Here is a 12,957-nt window from a genome sequence, read left to right as displayed (position 1 = left end):
TACAGATTAAATGAATGTTCATTGTAATTATTAGATATATTTTCTTCCCTATTGTCCATATCCACACACCAGAGTTACACTGCACGCAAAGAATACAGGACAGATGGAGAGAGTCTGAGCTGCCTAACTCTTTCCTAATCCCACAAGAGACTGGGAAACCACTAAAGACCAAGGGAAGGCAGAGGTCACCAGACAGAACTGACCTTGAACAAACACTTGCAGGATGTTGGCCTGCTGTTGGGAATCATAAAAGACAAATGAAAAATGGGAGAGGGAGAAAAAACAAACTAGTGGCGGGGGGGTGTGCAATGGCCCCACCTAAACTACAGGGAAGGAACTGTAGGGTCAGAGAGTAGAGAAGACACTGTCCCCATCTATGGAGAACCAAAGGGGACAGGACAGCAAACTAGGCTGCATTTAAATTGTCCTCCAGTTGCAGAACTTGATGCTGAAGAAGGGCGCCCAGGATGGCTCACCCCCAGTCCTTTGCAGAGTCCCATTTTTAATCTGCCTTTACAACTACCTTTTCCTTCTTTCTTGAAAAAAGTTATAATTGTAATTATAATGATAAAATATTTTATACATACAAAATATTATTAAAATTGAACTATTTTAAAGAAAAATAATAGAATGAATATCTATATACTCATCACCCAGCTAAAAAATAACATTTGACCAATGCCTTAGAAGCCACTGTGTGTCCCTCCTTGATTCCACACCTCCTCCTCCTCATTATCCTGATTCTGGTTTATCCATTCCCCTGATGTTCTGTATATTTGAACCACTTATACATGTTTCTTAAACAATACAGTATTGAGTTGTGCCTGCCTCTGAGCTTTACCTCCTTTCTTTGTTTTCTTCTGATTTTTAAAGATTTTTTCATTCCATTGTTCCCACCCTCCTACTTGTTTGCAACTTACGTGCTTTATGTCTGTTCTTTTGGTGATTACCCTAGCTGCTTCTTTCTTCTTTTCACTGTGGTGAAATATATATAACGTTAAATTTACATTTAACATTTTAACCATTTTTAAGTGTACAATTCAGTGGTGTTAAGTGCACTCAAGCTGCTGTGCAACCATTACCACCATCTATCTTCAGAACTTCATCTTCCCAAAGTGAAACTCTGTACCCATTAAATAATAATGGATACATTATTATCTCCATTCTCCTCTCTCCCAGCCCCTGGAAACCACTATTCTATTTTCTGCTTGTAGCATTTTCTTTTCTCTTTTTAATATTTATTTATTTTGTTGCATCATGTCTTAGTTGCAGCAAGTAGTCTCCTTTGTTGTGGCTCCAGGACTCCTTAGTTGCGGCTTGCTGGCTACTTAGTTGCAGCACACAGGCTCCTTAGTTGTGGCATGCAAACTCTTAGTTGCGGCATGCATGTGGGATGTAGTTCCCTGACCAGGGATCGCATACAGGCCCTCCGCATTAGGAGCACAGAGTCTTATCCACTGCGCCACCAGGGAAGTCCCTGTGGCATTTTCTTTAACATGCATACCTAACATAGTGAAGTCTAAAGTTCAATCAGTATCTGTGCATTCTTTCCAAATACATAAGGATCTTAGAATTCTTTCATTCCAATCACACTCTCTTAATTTATTTGGTATTCTCATCCAGCACTGTAGCCTGTTTCCCTTGTCACACACACACAAATCTCACAGTAGTTAATATTTTTATATACATATTTGTTAACATCTTTGCTCACCATTCCTTTTTTAAATTTTATTTCAGTTCTTCTATCCAGGATATCTGAAGTACATTCTTTAAGTTTCCTTTAGTGAATTTTTTTTGTCAGCACACTCTGTTTTTATTTGTTTGAAATGGTTTTATTTCACCTTTCTTCTTTTTTTTTAAAATTTTTTTTCTCTTTGGTCATTTATTTATTTATTTTTAAAGCAAGCATCTGCCTTTTTAAAAAATATTTATTTATTTATTTTTGGCTGTGTTGGGTCTTCGTTTCTGTAGTTGTGGCGAGCGGGGGCCACTCTTCATTGCGGTGCACGGGCCTCTTACTGTCGCGGCCTCTCTTGTTGCGGAGCACAAGCTCCAGATGCGCAGGCTCAGTAGTTGTGGCTCGTGGGCCCAGTTGCTCCGTGGCATGTGGGATCTTCCCAGACCAGGGCTTGAACCCGTGTCCCCTGCATTGGCAGGCAGATTCTCAACCACTGGACCACCAGGGAAGTCCCCAAAATATCTTTTAAAATGTATCACTGAACTGATACAAAAATGAGTAATGCACAGATCTCAAAACTGGGGGTAAAGGAGCTCCAAGGCCAGCTGCTACTCTCAGGCTTTCTGCTGGACACTGGATACTGTGAGCTTGTACTTTGATGGCTGCCCCAGGTGAGAGATCAAAGACAAATCTCAGGTTCCATCCAGTGATATGGGAAAAATGCATGCAGATATATGTACATAAATTTTACTGACATAAAGGATGTATGGAACCAATTTACAAATAATAATAAAATATACAATACTCCTTATTGTAAATTCTATATAGAAAACTGATTCACACAAAACACTTGATGATTTTTGCCAAACTCTTGTATCCATAGCCAACCTATGGTTGCAATTCACTGCAGTTCTGAAGTGAATGTTGGCTAACACTTTTATTTATGTTAAGGAGGAAGATAAGATGAAACAACAAAGACATACACTGGCACTTCCTTTGTTAGTCAGTAATGTAAGCTACTTCTTTGCTAAATCAGATAATAATTTTGAATAGTGGAAGAATATTTCCTCAGTTTTTCTGTGCTATTCTCAATGTAATGGCTACAGACACAACACACTTTTAAGTTTAAATTATTAACATTTTCCATCAGTTTCTTAAGGTTAGACAATAAAACATTAAACCAAGCCTTCATTTGTAGCATTTGCTTATTTTCAGGTGTAAATACTCCCACCATGGCTGATTTCAGGCTACCAGTGTGACATCACTGAACATCACAATACTATTATATAGGATTTCCACCACCGTAGAGATCACTATAAAGACTGATGAAGCAGATTTGAAAAAGAACCAAATCAACGTATAATAATTGAAATAAAATATTCAGTGGATGACCATGAAGAAATAGACAAATCCAGAATGTGGAACATACTACAAGATCATTCTTTGGTTTCATCAAAAATCAATGTAAAAAAAAAAAAAGAAGCGAGGTGAGGGAGGGGAGGAACAATCCTAGATTAAAGATAAGAGATAAAATAACCAAATGTATTGTGTGTTCCTTGACTGGATCCCGGTTTGAAAATGTAGCTATAAAATGTATTTTAGGGCTTCCCTGGTGGCGCAGTGGTTGGGAGTCCCCCTGCCGATGCAGGGGACATGGGTTCGTGACCCGGTCCGGGAGGATCCCACATGCCGCGGAGCGGCTGGGCCCGTGGGCCATGGCCGCTGGGCCTGCGCGTCCGGAGCCTGTGCTCCGCAGCGGGAGAGGCCACAGCAGTGAGAGGCCCGCGTACCGCAAAAAAAAAAAAAAAAAAAGTATTTTAGAGTCAATTGGAGAAATTTTAATGCACTCGGTATTAGCCAGGATTAAGGGATTATTGTTATTTTTCGTGGGTGTGATAATGATATTGAGTTATTTAGGAGAATGCTTTTTTAAAAAAGAGATACATGCTGAAGTATTTAATATTGAAGTATCATGATGTCTGTTATTTATTTTAAGATAGTTCAACAAACACATATAAATGAAACAAGTATGACAAGATGTTAAAATGATTGAATTTAGGTCACAAGAATATAGGTGGTTATTATACAATTCTTTCCTTTATATTTAATGTTTGAAATTTTCCATAATTCAAAACAAATTTTTTCAACAGTAAATGGTTTAAATCAGGGGTTAGCAAACTTTTTCTCTTCAGGAGAGAGCCAGGGCCAGGCAGCCCTGAGAATTGAAGGGATGGGAGGGGAACCTGAAGAATTGGGACTGCTGAGAGCTGACACCAGGCCAAGCTCCCGCCATCCACTTGCACTGCCTAGAGGGGCAATGCCGGGCAAGGTCCGCACTGTGCTGCTGCTCTCCAAGGGGTCTTTTTTTTTGGCCTCGCCATGCAGCATGCAGGATCTTGCTGCCCAGGGATTGAACTCATGCCCCCAGCATTGGGAGCATGGAGTCTTAACCACTAAACCACCAGGGAAGTCCCTCCAAGGGGTCTTACTGGTTGGTTGTGTCAGTGGTTACTGGTGACTATAAAAGGCTCATCCTCAGTCAGTTCTTCTCTTATCTGAACTCTTAGCTGTTGACAGAATCTGCCGTTTTACTCTCTTCTCTGGGACTTTGTACCTTTCTTCCCCATCCTTTTTCCCTGACTCATTCCTGCTCCTTGCTGAAAACTCAGCTTGAAGGCCACCTTTTCCAGGAAGCTGTCTCTGCCCCTCCTTAACTAACTGCTCCCTTCCCAGCCTGTCTTCCCCACACTCATGTCTCACATGCTTTAGGGATGCTGTGAACCTGCCTGCCTTTCCCTCTAGTTCCTTGGAAAAGTCTAGAGAGCCGTGAGGTTAGGAGGGCATGCTCAGGATTGAATGCTGGCTGTGCCACTTCCCAGCTCTGTGAATTTGAAAAAGTCTCTGAATTTCTAGGAGCTTCACTTTCCTCATTGGTAAAATGGAGGCACAGATCTTTTGAGAATTAAATAAGGTAAGAGGTGAATTGCATGCGAGACTTTGAGCTACAACACAGGTGTGCAAGAAACACCACACTTCCTTATTTTCTTTAAATCAGCTTAAGTCTGACTCCAATAGGCTGGAGGGGAATTCAATTTCAGTTCTTACTGGGGCTTTCCTCCTCTCTCTCTTTCTCTCTGTTCACACGTGAAAATTTTCATGATGTATGGAGAATGGGAGAAGGGCCCTAGATCTTGAGTCCCACCCTGGACGTCAGAGATTTGCACACTTGAGTATGTAGGGTAGTGGTCGTGGTTAAGGGAGAGTTCAAGAGTCGGTCCAGCCTCCACCCCACAACAGCTGTGTTGCTATGATAAATTCACTTGACCTCTCTGACCCTCAGTTTCTTCATTCTTAAAGTGAGGGTTGTTCTAAGGACTCAAGCCAGTCCATAGAAAGCACTTAGCGCAGAGTAAATATAAAGCATGTGGCACCCGGAAATAGTTAATTCAATAAAAGTTAGCCATTATTATTATAATGTACAATGTATTTATTATTGATCTTGTAGTCAGCCATCTTGCTAAATTCTCTTATTATTTCTAACAACTTGTTTGTAGATTCATCTTTTGGCTTTCCATGCAGACAATTGCATAATTTGCAAGGATAGTTTTATTTCCTCCTCTCCAATCCTTATCCTTCCATTCGTTTTATGACCTGACTGTGACCTCTGGAATAATGCTAAATAGAAAGGATGATAGAGGGCCTTGTCCTCATCTGGATTTTAAAAAGGATGCTTCCTATTTTCCCCACTAAGAATGATGTTTCCTATAGCTTTTCAGTAAATTAAGGTAATCGGTGTATTTACATTCTTTGTTGTCTATTTGCTGACCTTCTCTCTCCAGTGGCCTTTAGACCCTTGACGACAGGGACTGTATGTGCCATGAATCAAGACAATTCCCACAGGGTTTAATTTACTGGTGGCCTGTCATTAGCCAAGGCTCTGGGCTTCCTGCCCCATTTGAGGCTGCACTGGAGTCCAGCCTTCAGCCTGCACCAGAGTCCAGCCTTGAGCCTGCACCACTAGCCCTCTTTCCCATTGCTGGTTGATTACAAGAGTTTCGTGGGAAACCTTTTAAATAGAGAAAACCTCAGTCCACCTCCTGTGTTCCTCCTTTCCTTTCACACCACTACCACACTCAGAATACTTCTGACACCAGTTGTGTGGGTTTTTTCCCCCAATAAGCAATTCTCTGTGACACCAGCTGGGTGTCCTACAATTTAACTCAGTTCTGACACTATCTACCTGGAGAGAGTGTCAGATCCCATAGGTTAAGGGCTCAGTCCCATGAGACTGGCCCCCCACTTCAGATGCCAATGGCACATAGTAGGTGCCCAAGTTATGCACAACTTCTGTCCAACTTGGCTACAAATCAAAAGTTCCCACAACCTCCTCCCCCTTGGATCTGATGACTTGCTAGAGCAGCTCACAGAACTCAGGGAAACACTTACGTTTCCCAGTTTATTAAAGGCTATGATGAAGGATGCAAATAAACAGCCAGATGAAGAGATACACAGGGCGAGGCCTGGAAGGGTCCTGAGCACAGGATTTTCTTTGGGTTTTTTGTGTTGTTGTTGTTGTTTTAATTTTTATTGGAGTATAGTTGCTTTACAATGTTGTGTTAATTTCTGCTGTATAGCAAAGTGAATCAGCTGTATGTATACATATATCCACTCTTTTTTGGATTTCCTTCCCATTTAGGTCACTACAGAGCATTAAGTAGAGTTCTCTGGAGCACAGGATTTTCCCTCCCTGTGGAGCTGGAGAATGTCAGCCTCCCAGTACATGGATGTGTTTACCAACCTACAAGCTCCCTAAACCCCACACTACTGGGATTCTATGGACGCTTCCTCACATGGGCATGATTAATTATTGACTCCCTTTCCAGCCCCTCTCCCCTCTCTAGAGAATGCGGAGCATGGCTGAAAATTCCAAGCTTCTAATCATGGCTTGATCTCTCTGGTGACCAGCCCCCATCAACAGCCCACCCAGATTCACCTCACTAGAACAAAAGACATTCCTATCACCTAGAAAATTCCAAGGGATTTAGGAGCCCTGTGTCAGGGACCAGGTCAAGGACCAAATATTAGACCAAAAGATGCTCCTAATGCTCTTATCACTTTTTTACAAGGGTGTTTTTTGTTTGTTTGTTTGTTTTACACTCAGGTTGCCCTGTGTCAGGAGCTGGAACAGAGACCAATGTACCTTGCTTTTTCACATCCAGGATAACCAAAGTGGATCAGGTGCTGGCTAACCTCTTCCTTGGACCCTGGCTCCTAATCTCAAGGCAAACAAGGCCCCAAATCAAATCCATCCCAGAGGAATGACCCAGAGGACAGTTGGCATCTTTCCCAGATTCTTATTTAAGATCTTTTCCTTTTCCTGGGAGCTCCAACAAGCGGGGTTCCGGGTGGGGCCTGGTGACCCTATGTGGAGTCCAGCTTACACCGCAGATAATAAACAACCCCCTTCTCTCCCTCTTTCAACACTGAGTCCCTTCCCCACTCTGCATTCCTCCCCTCTCTGACTCCCTGTCCATCAAGGCCTGGCCTCGAAGTCTCACAGTTTGCTCTTTACTCTACATGCCTATCAGCATCTCTCTATAACTGTCAGGGGTCAGGCAGACACTCCCTCTCCCTAGAAGTGAAGGAGGCTGTCCTCTCAGGCCATTTGGCTGAGCCAGCACCTTGTCACACACAGATGGATCCACTTTAGACCTGCTTGTAGGGGGGACCACCAGGCCTGCTCAGACCTCCAGTCCTACACGTGATTCCTACTTTTCTGCAACTCTCTGGCTTTCTCACAACTCCATGTATCTGACCTCCCTAATTAGTACATAGGGAGAAATATACTTATCTGTACTTCATAGACAGATATATGCTTAATAAAGAAACTGAATCCCTGCTGGGTTCTTCAGGGTCCACAGTGAGCACCTGATTCCCAGGTAAGAGGTCTGGGGCCTGGAGGACCATTGGTAGAGGCAGGGCCTTGCACTTTTGCTAGCCCTGCCTTACATTATGTACAGCATATTAAAATGCCTCCACATTTCACATTAAATATAAGTTGCCCTAAAATCATTTGAAATGATGTGGGGACATTTCTTTCTCTTCTTTCTGCTACAAAAATATATTGTAAAATTTTATTACATTTTTCATAAATAAAATAAAGAATAATATAATAAAAACCTGTGGTACTCACCACCAGCTTAAGCAATAAAATGTTCCCAGGATAGTTGAAATATCCTGTGTACCTCTCTCTGCTACCCTCCCCTCCCTACAGAGGAAACTACCATCCTGAATTTTGAGTGTATTGTTCCTACTGATTTCCTTAAACTTTATATATATTTCTGAAACAGATTGAAAATGTTTGCATTTTCAGCTCTATCACAGTGATTTACGAAAATAATTTTTACAATTTTGCATTTGAAGTTATCTGGTTACAAGTTACTTACATTCTGATTGGTTCTGATTCTTAGTCGTCATCACTTAGATTCTTGTAGAATGAAAACATCTAACGTATAAATGGATTTCAAATGTTATTAAATGTTTGCAAAGACAGTTAAGGAAGTTAAAATAACAGTGTTTTGTAGACACTTCACAAGGCATTCACTAGTTTTTGGTTTTGCACTTTTCCTTTCATATTTTGAGGCCAAACATCTTTTTCCCAGGTGATATAAATGTTTCTATTGATAGGAAAACCTCCTAGGCCTAGCACTTGTCCAGAGTCTCTGAGGGGCACAACAGGCTGGCTGTGCCCACCACAGAGCAACAGCAGTGGCAAAATTAAGCTGACACTTTGGAGCACCCACTGAGCCAGGCCCCCGAGTCCTCAGCCTTTCACATCTGCCTATGAATTCACTTACTCCTATCAGGTAGATGCTACAGCCATCCCACTTTCTATTAGAGGAAATAGGCACCAGGCAGTCCTGTGCCAGGTGAAAAGGGGTGGAGCTGGGATTTGAACCTAGGCAGCTGCCACCCTTCCTCCTACTGCCTTCCATTTTCTGAGCCCCACCTGTACCGTACATGAACGTGTACGGTATCAGAATCCTCTCAAGGACCAGGCATTGTTATCCCCATTTTATGAGGGAACCTAGCTCAGAGACTTGCTCCGGGTCACGCGGTTGAAAGAAGTGGCAGATTTGGGATTTGAATCTGCGCCTGCGTGATTCCAAATGCTGTGTGTGATTTTCGGGACACCGCACTGCTGCCCTATCCCAACCTCGCCGCTTGGCAGCCAGGCCGAGTTCCCTCCTGCCCACATCTCCTCCCTCAACTCACCCCTTTAGGGGAGGGAAGGATCTGCAGGTGTTAGGGGTGGGTGAAGAGGGGCACCGACCTAGCTCACCCTCACCCAGATTCCAGGCCTCTGTCAGCCCAGGGCCTCTGCAGTAGGGAGGGGGCTCTTTATCAGCAAGTCCTGGCACCGTGCCTCTTCCTCCCCTCCCCACCAGCTCTCCCTCCCACCCCCCCCTTCTCTCCCCACCCGCCTCCTACCCAGGGTGGTGAGTAGGTGGTTAGAAGCAGGCCTCACTGCTTTCTGCTTTCCACGTGATAGTCTCAGCTGACTGGCTCCCCTCCCCCTGCAGATCTCCTTTATCTTGAGCCATCAGAATCTCTCTGGAGAGCACCCTCCCCTCCCCCAAGGTCACCTCCAGGGGGTTTGGCTCTTGCTCACTGAACAGGCCCCCTTCTGCCTGGAAATGGAAGATGGTTTTAAAGAGCCAGATCCTTCCCTGGAGTCTTCTACTTTCCACCCCAGGGAACAGAGTCAGAGTGAAGGTGGGGCGGGGAAGGGAAGGACCATGGCTTGGAACCAGAAGACTAGGGTTTTGTCTCTGGGTCTGTGCCTCATTCGTTGTGTGACCTTGGACTAGTCACATCCTCTTTCTGGGCCTCAGTTTCCTCAACTAGAGAGTGTGGCTGGACCAGATGCTCTCCAAGATCCTTTTCTTCTAGAGGTGTATGACTAAATCTATCCCATGCCCTGCAACGTTGGATATGTGACAGGTATATATACATATAATTTTTTTGTCTTTAACTAGAAATACGAGCAAACCTGTCTCCTGCTATTTCAGGAAGAAGTCTCACTGACTTTTCAGCCCAGAGAGGGAAGAGAAAACCAAGGTGAAACTAATACCTAGGGGAGAGAGGAGGAACTCTCAGGCTGAAGCAGGAAGGGGGAGGGAATTCCAGGGTACAATTTGGAAGTACACTAGAATCAGAGATGGAGTTTTTTTTGTTTTGGTTTTTTTTTAAATATTTATTTATTTATTTGGCTGCGTCGGGTCTTAGTTGCAGCACGTGGGATCTTTATTGTGGCACGCAGGCTTCTCTCTAGTTGTGGCACATGGGCTTAGTTGCCCCAGCATGTAGGATCTTAGTCTCTCAACCAGGGATCAAACCCGTGTCCCCTGCAGTGGAAGGCAGATTCTTTTTTTTTTTTTTTTAGGTTCACTAACTTTATTTAAAAAATCATAAAACATTTCTTACAAAAAAGCATCACATTCTGCACACCGCTCTGAATAGATGCCAGGGACATATGGACTATTGTTACTTTTCCTCCCTGTCCCACCCCTCCAGATGTTACAGCGACCACAAAGCAAAGTGTTCACAATAATTAGACGGGGGGACTTTTTTTAAACCACCAACAATGAACAAAAATTAAAATTCACTCTGCCGCTGTTTCAAAATTTCAGTGTTAGTTTTTGCATACCCTCCCCCAACTCCCAACCCTGTTTGTAAGGAACTAAAACATTTCATCTGGTGAACAGCAAAGATTTCACTACACCTCAAATTCAGAACACCTACAAGGTAGAGGAATGTTGGCTTTTTAAACGGAAGCAGATTTAAAAAAAAAAAAAGATGCAGGACTCCTTCAGTTCTTCATTAGTCTTAGAAAAATTTTCCAGAATACTGCTTCACACTGTTCTGCAGCAAATACTGTGCATTCCGTATCTGGTCCTGTGTTCCTGTAACGGTAATGACCTGATCTTCGGACCCTTCTAAAGGCTCATCAATTTTGATTGAAGCTCCTGACTCATGACGGATTTGTTTCATCTGCTGACCACCTTTGCCAATAATCGATCCAGCCAAATCTTTGGGAATAGTTACTTGTGTAGTAATAATAGGTCTGCCAAGATCACCATATGAGCCACGACCTCCAGCATAGGAATAATCACATCCAGAGCTACCCTGTGGTTCATAAGCCATCTGCCACTCTGATGGGCTCCATGCATCTATTGCAGAGTCCCAGGTTTCATCAGCACTGAAACCAACCATGCCATCATAACGGTCTCCAGGTCTCCCTCTTCTGTCATAGGCCATTAGATCTCCTCCTCTAGGTGGTGGTGGTGGAGGAAGAGGAAGATTCCGAGCTCTGCCACCACCCAGACCCCCTCGTCCAGGAGGAGGTGGAGGAGGTCCTGGACAGGCTCCTATCATCACAATCTCTTCTGGATGGAGGCATGGGACGCCCAGGCCGACCAGGAGGCATTCTGTCAAAACCACCTCTTCCCCGCATGGGAAATCCCATGGGACGTCCACAGCGGTCATCGACCATCATTGTAAAACCACCATAATCATAGATTTCGTCGTAAAATTTGGGATCATAAGGCTGAGCATGTCCTTTGATGGGAGACTCTGATATAAGATCAAGGATGATCTTTATGCACTCTACAACCCTATCAGGTTTTCCTCCAATAAGAACGAATCTGTCAGTGGGTTGAGGACAACGTTCCTGGAAAAGCTTGATTGTTGTCTGAGTGGTCTCTCGAAGTTCTTTGATTTTAGCACCTTTGACGCCAATAATTCCTCCAGCCAGACTCTGATGAATCAACAGTCTCAACTCACAGTCAAAGTCGCTTCCTTTACAGTGTTGGTAATTTAAGCATTCCACAGCATCAGATTCGAGCGGGAGCTGGCTGGTTGCAGTTGGTGATGGCAACTGCAGGCCCTCTTCCAAGGTAGGGATGATTTTCTTCAGAATTTCTCCAATTGTTTCAATATTAGCACTGTTCAGTATGCGCTCGGGGCCACTGCTGTCTGGGGCTGAAACACTGGCATTGTAGTCTGTACGGAGAGCCTTAATATTCTTGCTTCCTTTTCCAATCACTGCCCCAGCATTCTTGCTCTGCAGCAGAATGAGTAATTCAACCATCTCATCAGTGTTTCTAGATCTTTTAAAAACTTGTTCCTCTTCGTATCTTTAGCAGGGCGTTTATCAAATCCGCCACTGGTTTCGGTGTTGGGAAGGGTTTCCTCTGGTTGTTCAGTTTCCATTTTCTTGTATTAAAGGGACACACCAATCAGTTATTAAATATATCCTTGCAGGGCAGAACTGAAGTGTTCTGGGTGGGACCAACTGACACCCTAGTGCTGCAGTAACCGGGCAAGGCTACCGTCCCTATCGGAAGGTGGATTCTCAACCACTGGACCACCAGGGAAGTCCCAGGGATGGAGCTTTTGAAAATGGGATGCCTGAGCCGTACTCCAGACCAATTAAATCAGAATTTCTGGGCATGGCCGTGATGTAGGTGTAACAAACCCAGTTAGAAGTAGTTGGAGGAGTAATAGTTACAAGAGAAGACCTTTAAAAAATAAGGTTGCAGTTATCAGCTGCCAGCAGACATTGTTTTGAGAATAGCTGGTGACATCCCAAGTCTGACACAGCTCAGAAAACTCAAGTTCTTGGCAATACAAGAACTTGTCTAAAATCACACCCATAGTGTCACCTAGTTATTTCCTTGGATGTCTGAACCACAGCTACTCCATTTTGACTTTTAATTGTAATTCTCTCCTTAATAGCCAAAGCAGATGTCACTGTTAATGATGTTAGTGTTTCTCTGGGTATGAGAAGAGACAAGAGTTTGGGCTCATAAAATCTTCTCCTGAAAAGATCTAACTATCTGAAGGCTTGTTCTGCCAGTTTTTCCCAGAGCACAGAGTGCCTCATTCCTGATCTCCACCCTAAACTCCTTTCAGGGGGTGTTGAAGGTCAGCAGCTGCAGCGGCTCCTGATTTAATCTTTGTAGAGGCACATGGCAAGTGCCAATGGCAAGTGCCAATTTGTAGATGACAGGGCCTCCTCGTGGTTACAAATTTAACCATGGTTTGGGAGGCATTTCGTGACCATTTTGTCCCATGGTGCCAGGAATGCTCATTCCCAGGTCTGGCGAAGATTTTGCTGATAGGCTACTCAATGTACCATTATTGGACTAGGCCTTACAAGCAGCAGAAATTCTCTGGACCACCTGTCTTACTAATCTCTTATGGTCCAGGAAAAT

The 12,957-nt window shown here is 43.7% G+C and overlaps 1 pseudogene; it reads right to left on the bottom strand.

Annotated features, from left to right (window-relative positions):
• Positions 1–10,552: 10,552 nt before the first annotated feature.
• Positions 10,553–12,076, bottom strand: LOC109551781 (heterogeneous nuclear ribonucleoprotein K pseudogene; annotated as a pseudogene).
• Positions 12,077–12,957: the final 881 nt, after the last annotated feature.

Source organism: Tursiops truncatus, chromosome 2, assembly GCF_011762595.2.
Source record: "Tursiops truncatus isolate mTurTru1 chromosome 2, mTurTru1.mat.Y, whole genome shotgun sequence".
Taxonomy (NCBI): Eukaryota; Metazoa; Chordata; class Mammalia; order Artiodactyla; family Delphinidae; genus Tursiops; species Tursiops truncatus.
The sequence above is the reverse complement of the archived record's forward strand: the minus strand, read 5'-3'. Positions and strand labels throughout refer to the sequence as shown.